A 9,072-nucleotide genomic window follows, 5' to 3' on the forward strand; every position below is an offset into this window, starting at 1 on the left:
CCCCGTTTAACGTTCCCTTCTTCCCCAAACAAACAGAAAAGCCAGAAATGCAAACACAGTCCGATACCATCAAGAGAAAGGATGAGGAAAATGGTAGTAAAGATTTGGGGGCAGGGGATAAAAAAATCATTTGTGTATTAAATGCATATAAGGTTTAAAGAGAGACTGAAATGTGACAGGGGAAGATAACAAAACACATATGGTACCAGAGATGACTTCAGAAAAGAATGGAGGGGAAGGAGAACAGGGAGATGTGATATTGGTAAGCTTGCGCCAAGGGCAGAGTTCTAGATTTGCCCCTTCACATATTTTGCCTCATATTTCTCACAATAAACTATGGGATATATAGCACCATTTCTATTTTAGATAAAATGAGACTGAGATTCAGAAAGGTTATTAAATATCTTTGGCAAGATTAATCATGGAAAAGCATGGGGGTGCCTGGGTGGCTCAATCAGTCAAGTGTTCAACTCTTGGATTTGGCTCAGGTCATGATCTCTGGGTCCTAAGATCGAGCCCCATGTCAGGCTCTGCGCTCAGTGCAGCATCTGCTTAAGATTCTCTTACCATTTCCTTCTGCCCCTCCTGATCATGCTCTCTCTCTCCCTCAAACAGATAAGTCTGAAACCCTCCCCCGCAAAAATAAATAAATAAAAACAGCTTCCAACAAAGCCAGTAAAGTGGGGCAGTTGAATCAACAATAAAGGCAGCAGAATTCAATGATCAAGGTGGACAGACTCCTGACTGTTCTCAATTTTAGAAGAAGCTTGTCACCCAAGAGCTGTCCACTCCCAAGGAAGAGAAACCATCTCTTTGCACTAATAGAAGATTCATCGAAAACTCCCCAGTGATGAAATCCTTCTGAAGAGCTTACTCGGGTACACAGCAAAGACTTGTGGATGCAGTGGGGGAAATCTAAGGTAAATGAGAAAGAAGAGCAAAAGAAGATGATTCACAAGAAAAACATCAGACAAATTCCTATAGAAGCACATCCCACAAAACCTGACCAGTCGTAATTGTCAAGGTCAAAACTGTCAAGGTCATCAAAAATAAGGTAAACGGGAAACACTCACTGCCAGAAAGAGCCTAAAGAAAAATGATGTTTAAATGGAGATACTGAACCAGAAAATAAATACATAAATAAATAAATAAATAAATAAATAAATAAGGGCAGACTAAAGAAATCTGAATAAATGGTGAAATTTAGTTAATAATAATGTATCAATATTGGGTCCTCAACAGTAATAAATGTGCAAGATTAATACAAGCTATTAATAAAGAGGAAAGCTGGGTGAAGTTCTATGGAAACTCTTCACTATCTCTGAAATTTTTCTGTAAATCTAAACTTGTGCAAAAGTTAAAGTCCTTCTTTTTTTTTAAGATTATTTGTACTGTATTTATATTAAGTGAGATCAAGAACATGGAAACCCTGCCATAAATCTACAGTTAGATTGTGGTTAAGATTAACTCGTTTAGGAATATTTACTAAATCAGGGGTGCCTGGGTGGCTCAGTGGGTTAAGCCTTTGCCTTCAGCTCAGGTCATGATCTCAGGGTCCTGGAATCAAGCCCCACATCTGGCTCTCTGCTCAGCAGGGAGCCTGCTTCCCCCTCTCTCTCTGCCTGCCTCTCTGCCTGCTGTGTCTCTGTCTGTGGGATAAATAAATAAAATCATTAAAAAATCAGAGAGGAAACAAACACTAGGGGTTATCAGAGTAGGGTGATTTGGTTTACTAGCAGTTATAAAGATGAAAATTTGAGGGGTACTTTTACAAATCATGAGTCACTGGAAAGTAAAATCTAGATTTGAAGAGCATGGGAGTTATTTACTATTTAGAACTGTATTTGCACCACAATTCTGTTCCATTTGTAGGAAAATCAGAAGTATTAAAAACAGAGCCCTTTTCCACCCAGCCAATTGCTTTCTAAATTACATGAGTTATTATGTAAAATGGACTTAATCTTTTATCATCCATTTGAGATATTACCATTCATTTGAGACTGCAGGAGTTATTACATATCTGAAGTGACATTTTTATCTTCAATAAATTCTAATTCAGTTCATATATTAACTGGAGAAACACAATTTTAGTGCGCTTAATCAAAATGCTTTATGGATTTCTCATTCCATACCACTAATAGTAGGATGCTGTAACAAAAACAATAATTAAAGTATTCATTTGAATAACCATAAGGAGGGTTTTCTCTTCTGTCCCTTTAAGGGAACCTGTCAACTAGACCAAGCTTGTTTGGCAATTCATACTCCCCTAAGGTGTCATCATAATTTGATGATTCAATTACTTTCTTAATTTCCCATTTGCTCTAGATTTCTCCATAGGTATCATTTGCCAATTTGACTTCAAATAAATCACAAATAACTCAGAGTCTTATAACTCATAAGCACACCTTCATTGTCACTCCTATAAAGACATATGTTTTAGTAACCATATCATTTTATTTTAACAAAACTGACAAACCTGTGGTAATTAGAATTACTGTTCCATTTTTTACTACAAATTGTTGAAAAGGGTACACCTTTCCATACTTATAAACAGTATTTGTGCAATGGCATATTCTGAACTTCTTGTGAAATAAAATACTATATTTGATTTATTTAGATAAGCCTTTACATGCACTGTTGGTGCCCAAGATCTGTTTTTACCTTTGGTTTAAATACAGAGTTTTATCTGTTTTTTAGGCTTACATGCCCTTTTTGTAATACTATGCCTTCATTCAAGATTTATAACCTTCCCAATAGCATTGACTGTGAGTTTAATGAAGTTACATTAGTGTGTATATTTTTAAATCTAATTTTCTATCTCATTTTTCAATATATTCACTTCCATGACCATACAATCATTAAAAGGTTATTTGTTTCTAAACCAACATGTCCTTTAGGTCAAATTTATAAAGATTTCTTTCAAGTCAAACCTTTGTATTTATATGCTTACACTACTCTTAAACTTCCACACAAACACACACACAGAAACAACAGCGTTATCTAAATCTCCTCAAAAGTTTGTTTTACTATTTGTACATCCTCTTCTTGAAAATAGTTTCTACTCCATGAATGGAAACCACATATTTAACTCTTCTTCAAACTCCAGTAGAGAGAATGACCAGCCACCCTCTTCCTCAACAGTCTAAATCCTTTAAACAAACTTTGAGCCATTTCTTTTTTTTTTCTTTTTTTTTTTTAAGATTTTATTTGTTTATTTATTTTAGAGAGAGAGTAGGGGAGGAGGAGTGGGGAAAGGCAGAGAGAGAGAAAGAGAATCTCAAGCAGACTCCCTGCTGAGCATGAACCCCCCCCCAACCATGCCAGGCTGGACCCCATGATGCTGAGACTGTGACCAGGCTTAAACAACTTAAGCCATTCAAGCATCCCTTCAGCCATCTTTTCACCAGAAAAAAAAATTATTACAAAATATTGAACTTGTAAAAAAAAAAAAAAAGTCCTTTTTTTCCCCCTCTTGTTTTTTTCATTTTTTCAATATAAGCCAAATAAGGTGACTTTTCATGTTTAGTACACAAATGTGGTACCAGATTTTGTTTTTGTTTTTATCACAGAAATGGCATATATCCATTTTCAACTTTGAATCTCTTTTTGACTATTAATATCATTTAGGGATACAAATTAAACTTCAAAAACAACAAGCCCTAAATAATTCAGTCATAGCTAAGGCAATTCTTTCTAAAGTTTTCACAGAGGATTTCAGGTTATATAGCTGAAATATTTACTGTTAAAACACGTTTTGAATGTCCCTGTCCAGAGCCATAAGCTTGATTTTGACAAATACTAGTTCTTAAGTCAAGTAATTTCAGACTTCATGTCTAGCCACTTTGCTTCAATTTTTTAATACTCTCAGGATGTCTGGGCCCAATAATCTTTTAAACTTTAAATACAGGTTTTAGCTACTCTCCGTTGCATTAATCACTCATTTGAAATATTTTAACAAGTAAGGAAATAAATCAGCATGAAGTAGGATAAGCTAAAATCTTGCTACAGAGTTAATAGAAACCTGCATGCAATTTAGGGAAAATCTGCACAGACCTCAATTTGTTGATTATAGGATAAACCAGAGCATGGAAAAAAAGCACATTGGTAAGAGAAAGGAAAGAATATGAAAGCAAAATGTATTTTTTAATTTCTTTTTATAACATTTTATAAAGACAAATTCATCTAAAATGTGATATTTTAATATAGAAGTGACTACACCCCATCTACCTTGTGCAGAAGAGTTATTTATACAGAGTATATTGTATATTTACCTACATGTAGTTAGAATGTAAGCCACCCATTCCTCATGAGTTTGACCACAACCACAGTGATTAGTCTTCTGCTATCGACACTTCACTGTTCCATGACTTTGAGAGAGGACTAAAAAGAAACAAATGGTTATCTTAAATCTTAAAGAGTACAATTCACTCTTAAAGAGTGCATTTTTCAGGATGAGCATCCTTTCCTTCTTTACATAAATTCCATGCTATCATAAATTTTATTCTCATTATATAAACTCAAGAGGCTGGTGATGAATCTCACATTTTTATATTAATGAGAAATCATAGTAGAATGTTAACCGAATTATCTCTAAACCTGTACCTAATTTAAAGTGATGGTTTATAAGCTAAATAAATTTTTCTGGGTCAATTACTTCTGTGCTTAGTAAAAATAAAACTCTAGCCAATGATAAAAGTTGAAATTAAAGACTGAGAAAAAGCAAGAAACTCTCTGTATGATTAGTTGCCTACTTGGGGATTTCTGAAAGAACAAATTTATGGAGTTAATGTAATGAGCTAGTCTGAGATCTTTTCCAAGAACATCAGCTTGTCTAATTAGGTTTTTGGACAATTTGCCAACCATAAATAAGTTGCAAGAAAAGTTTCTAGTTTCTATGAGTAATATATTTTCCTATCACTCCATTTCATAAATTTGGCCTTTTTTCAAGTCCCTCATTTATTCTTGAAATATTTGTAACGAAAGACTACTCTTTTGATGATGGCCTGATCCTGTTCCAAATAAATTGCCTGTTGAACTGATAACCTTCTGAGGAAGGACCTTCTTTAAAATAATTTTGGATTTAGCATATATTTTCCTTTCTGGCTTCCTAGCAGCCAGTAAAATCTAATACGGCAGATCATTTTAATGACTCAAACTTTTATAAATGCTTAGAACCTGTGTTTGCCTTAATGGTTAACAATTAATAAAAAATGTTGCAGAAAATTGGTGAATATTATGTAATGTACCTTTATTTAATTCAGCTTATAGCATTCTTACAGTTTAATTATGCCCTATATAGTTGTAATATGCTTTCCAAATGGCCCTTAAGCAGTAAGCATATGGTGAACTACAAACCTAAATTTGTCACATTATTTTGATATTAAGGATATCAAATGTAAGTTACGATTGGAATAACCTATTATGTGTATTAACTCTCGGTAGCAATGGTAAAGATAGGGTTTTTCTGACCTACTTTTCTTGTAGAGGGTCATTTTAGCTTGTGTACGTTTGAAAATCAAAAAGCTTTTCAATTTATCTTAATCATAATTGATAGGTGGCATTCCGCTAAATACTACTCAGAAGATCTTTGGTCCTTTACTCTCAGATAATAAACAAAACATTTCTGAGGTAATTTTTTCCCTTTTTGACCAGGGGGCAATGGTATTTCAATATAATTCTGTGTCAGTATTGATCAGCCTCTTTATTCTAAAAAATGAGTTATGGTCTTTTTTTCCTTCTTAATTTGTTCCCAATTTTATTAAGATATAATGGATATAGTTTTAATATTGTATCAGTTTAAGGTGAACAATATCATGATTTGATATACCTATATAATGCAAAATGATTACTACAGTAAGTTTAGCTAATATCTACCACCTCATAGTTACAATTTTTTTGTGATGAGAAATTTTAAGATCTACTCTTTCTTAACAACTTTCAAATATATAATACAGTATTATTAACTATAATCACCATGTTGTATGCTACATCCCAGAACTTATTAATTTTACAATTGGAAGTTTGTACCTTTTGACCATTTCCACCCTCTACCCTTCTCCCTGCCCTGTCTGGTAAACACCAATCTATTCTCTGTTTTTATGAGTTCAGGTTTTTTAGATTCCACATTTAAATAATATCATGCAGTATTTGTCTTTTTTTGTGTGTGACTTATTTCACTCAGGATCATGACCTCAAGGTCCACCCATACTGTCAAAAACAATAGAATTTCCTTCTTTTTCATGGCTGAATAATATTCCACTCTATATATGTTTCACCTTTTCTTTATCCATCTATCCATTAGGGGTAGCTTAGGTTGTCTCCATGTCTTGGCTGCTGGAAAAATAATACAATGAACACCGAAGGACAGATACCTCTTCAAAACAGTGATTTCATCTCCTTCCAATATATATCCAAACGTGGAATTGCTGTATCATAAAGTAGTTCTACTTTTAATTTTTCAAGGAATCTCTGTATTGCTTTACATCCCCCCTAACAGTGCACAAGGTTTCCCCTTTCCCAACATATCTTTGTGAGGTAATTTTAATTTTAACTTCATGAGGTGGTAGAAATGTGGTGGCATAAACCTTTTTTTAAGTAGTCATTAAACTACACCATGGAACTTTTTCACCTACCCTACCACACCAGCACACATGGGGGAAAGAAAGGAGAGAATAGCCTTCTCAGATGTACTAATAAGGGAAGCAAAAAAAGTCTTGTCCAAAGGAGGCTCCAGGATGTCTGCCTTAGCTCCAGCTGACTCTAAAGGAAATAGGAAAATTTTAGTTCACGTTGGAATTGATTGTGTTTAGAAATAAACTCAATATTCTGGCAACAGAGATTTAACAAGTGAGTAGCCATCTAAGGACAGAGTTACAGCTTGACCACTGGTCGTCATTATTTGAGCAAAGGACACTTTCAGTGTAGGAATACAGGCAATAACCATATCTTGTTTCATGCTGTTAGGTTTTGAGTAATGCGGAAGACAGTGCTAACAGGCAAAAAGTCATTCTCTCTTTCACCTATTCATCTGTTCTCTAAATTAGGCTTCTTGTGATAAAACAGGTGAACACGAGTGATTATTTGTGGGAAAGAAAACAACAAAAGAGGTTGATTTTTTGGAACCTAAAACCATTTTCTAAGTACCCCCCTGAAGGCGCCTTTCCTGTATGGCTCTATTGTCCTCAGTGTTATTCAGTGATACAAACCATAGCTGTTCATCAATTTCTGAAGTCACCCATCCCAGTCTCCCCCTCACTCTCTTGCTATGTTAATAGTTCCCCTGAAATCCTATCACTTTGCTAGAGGATTGATGCAAGTCTCCAGCAATTAACATAATTACAAGCCTGATTATCTTCTAATTGCATTATGAGTATTTGGTTATTCACTACATAAATTAGAGAAAATTAAAGAGGAGCAAGTTCCTGTGGTGTGGGCGTCGAGCTTTCTAAAACAGTTATGAGCATTTAAATGCAAAACGATAACCCAAAGGTGAAGGCCATTTCACATTCCTCTTGGCTAACAATTGATACATTTTATTTGGGAGACATGTACTTGTCTCCCTCCCCACTACCTTTTTTGTTTTTTTGTTTGTTATTTGTTTGCTTGCTTTTTTGTTTTGATTAATGGCACACAAAACTCTCTCAATGGTTTAAATCTTCTCTTCAAAATACCAGAAGGATAGAATGAACAGCAACAATTCCATGTGGTCTGTGTTAGTAGGACGTGGAAGCTGTAACGGAAATATCAATAACTTTTTAAAAAATCATCATCATCATGGGGCGCCTGGGTGGCTCAGTGGTTTAAGCCTCTGCCTTCAGCTCAGGTCATGATCTCAGGATCTTGGGATCAAGCCCCACATCGGGCTCTCTGCTCAGCAGGGAGCCTGCTTCCCCCTCTCTCTCTGCCTGCCTCTCTGCCTACTTGTGATCTCTCTCTGTCTATCAAATAAATAAATAAAAATCTTAAAAAAAAAAAAATCATCATCATCATCACTATCCTGGGACCATTCTTTGTAATAAAGAAAATAAAGCATTAAACTCTAAGGTCTGTGGTCTTTATCAATTGTGCTGCCATATCAGAATTGGAAAATTGAATTTGTCATTAGATAGAGGCCGAAGGATCTATGATTGGGTAAACTACGGCGGAAGAAGTGGAGCCCCTCTCCTCTTACTGTCCCTCTGTGTCAGCCTCCCTCACTTTAATTCTTGCTGCCCGCCTGGTCTTGACCCAAATAACACCCCTTTTAATGTCATGACCATACCTGGTAACACATGTGAAGACAAACCAGCTGATTCAAGTAACGGAACAAGGAGGCCAATAGACGAACGTGGTTCTAATGCCTTGGCGGACTACAAAGGCAAACAGAAACCTAAGGCAGGATCAGTTCCCCTAAATGCTTCAAAGATGAGAAAAGAAACCTAAGAACAACCAGTCACAAGCAGCCAACTAGTCTTTCCCTAATAAGGCTGCGTAAGTTTTAGCCAATCAAATCATTTCCTTCCTTTGCCTCTGCCTTTCTCAACTCCTGTTGGCTCCATAAAAACCTTTCCCAAACTCTGTTGGCTGAAGGTGTCAAACCACTTCCTGCTTCAGATTCCAGTCAATGTTTGTTGAAATAAACTCTTCAAAATTTCAATGTACCTCGGTTTATCTTCTAATTCCACAAAGCATGCACTTTTCCTTGGTTCCTCATTGCATGTTTGGGACCCCTGACATTTTCTTTCTTTGAAAAAAAAAAAAAAAAAAGACTTTATTTATTTGACACAGAGAGACACAGACAGAACGAGCACACAAGCAGAGGGAGCTACAGAGAGAGGAGCCGGCCCCAGCTGTGCAAGGAGCCAGATGTGGGGCTTGATCCCAGGGTTCCCGAATCACGACCTCACCCGAAGGCAAACACTTAAGAGCCACCCAGGTGCCCCAGCTGACATTTTCAAAGAGAAGTTATTAAGTCCTAAGAGAGAACAAAGTGAAAATAATTAGAGGGAGGGAAAACACATAAGAATAGCCAAGTTTCTGGGGTGCCTGGGTGGCTCAGTGAATTAAGCCTCTGTCTTCGGCTCAGGTCATGAT

General features: G+C 35.9%; 1 long non-coding RNA gene across 1 annotated transcript; it reads right to left on the reverse strand.

Moving 5' to 3' along the window:
- Positions 1 to 550: 550 nt before the first annotated feature.
- Positions 551 to 8,350, reverse strand: LOC106007434. The gene is made up of 3 exons (XR_001182175.2): positions 8,261 to 8,350; positions 4,276 to 4,380; positions 551 to 915 (listed from the first exon to the last, which is right to left on the reverse strand). It is a non-coding gene; the product is annotated as an uncharacterized LOC106007434 (long non-coding RNA).
- Positions 8,351 to 9,072: the final 722 nt, after the last annotated feature.

This window comes from Mustela putorius, unplaced genomic scaffold (genome assembly GCF_011764305.1).
Source record: "Mustela putorius furo isolate JIRA1106 unplaced genomic scaffold, ASM1176430v1.1 tig00000151_pilon_pilon_pilon, whole genome shotgun sequence".
NCBI lineage: Eukaryota > Metazoa > Chordata > Mammalia > Carnivora > Mustelidae > Mustela > Mustela putorius.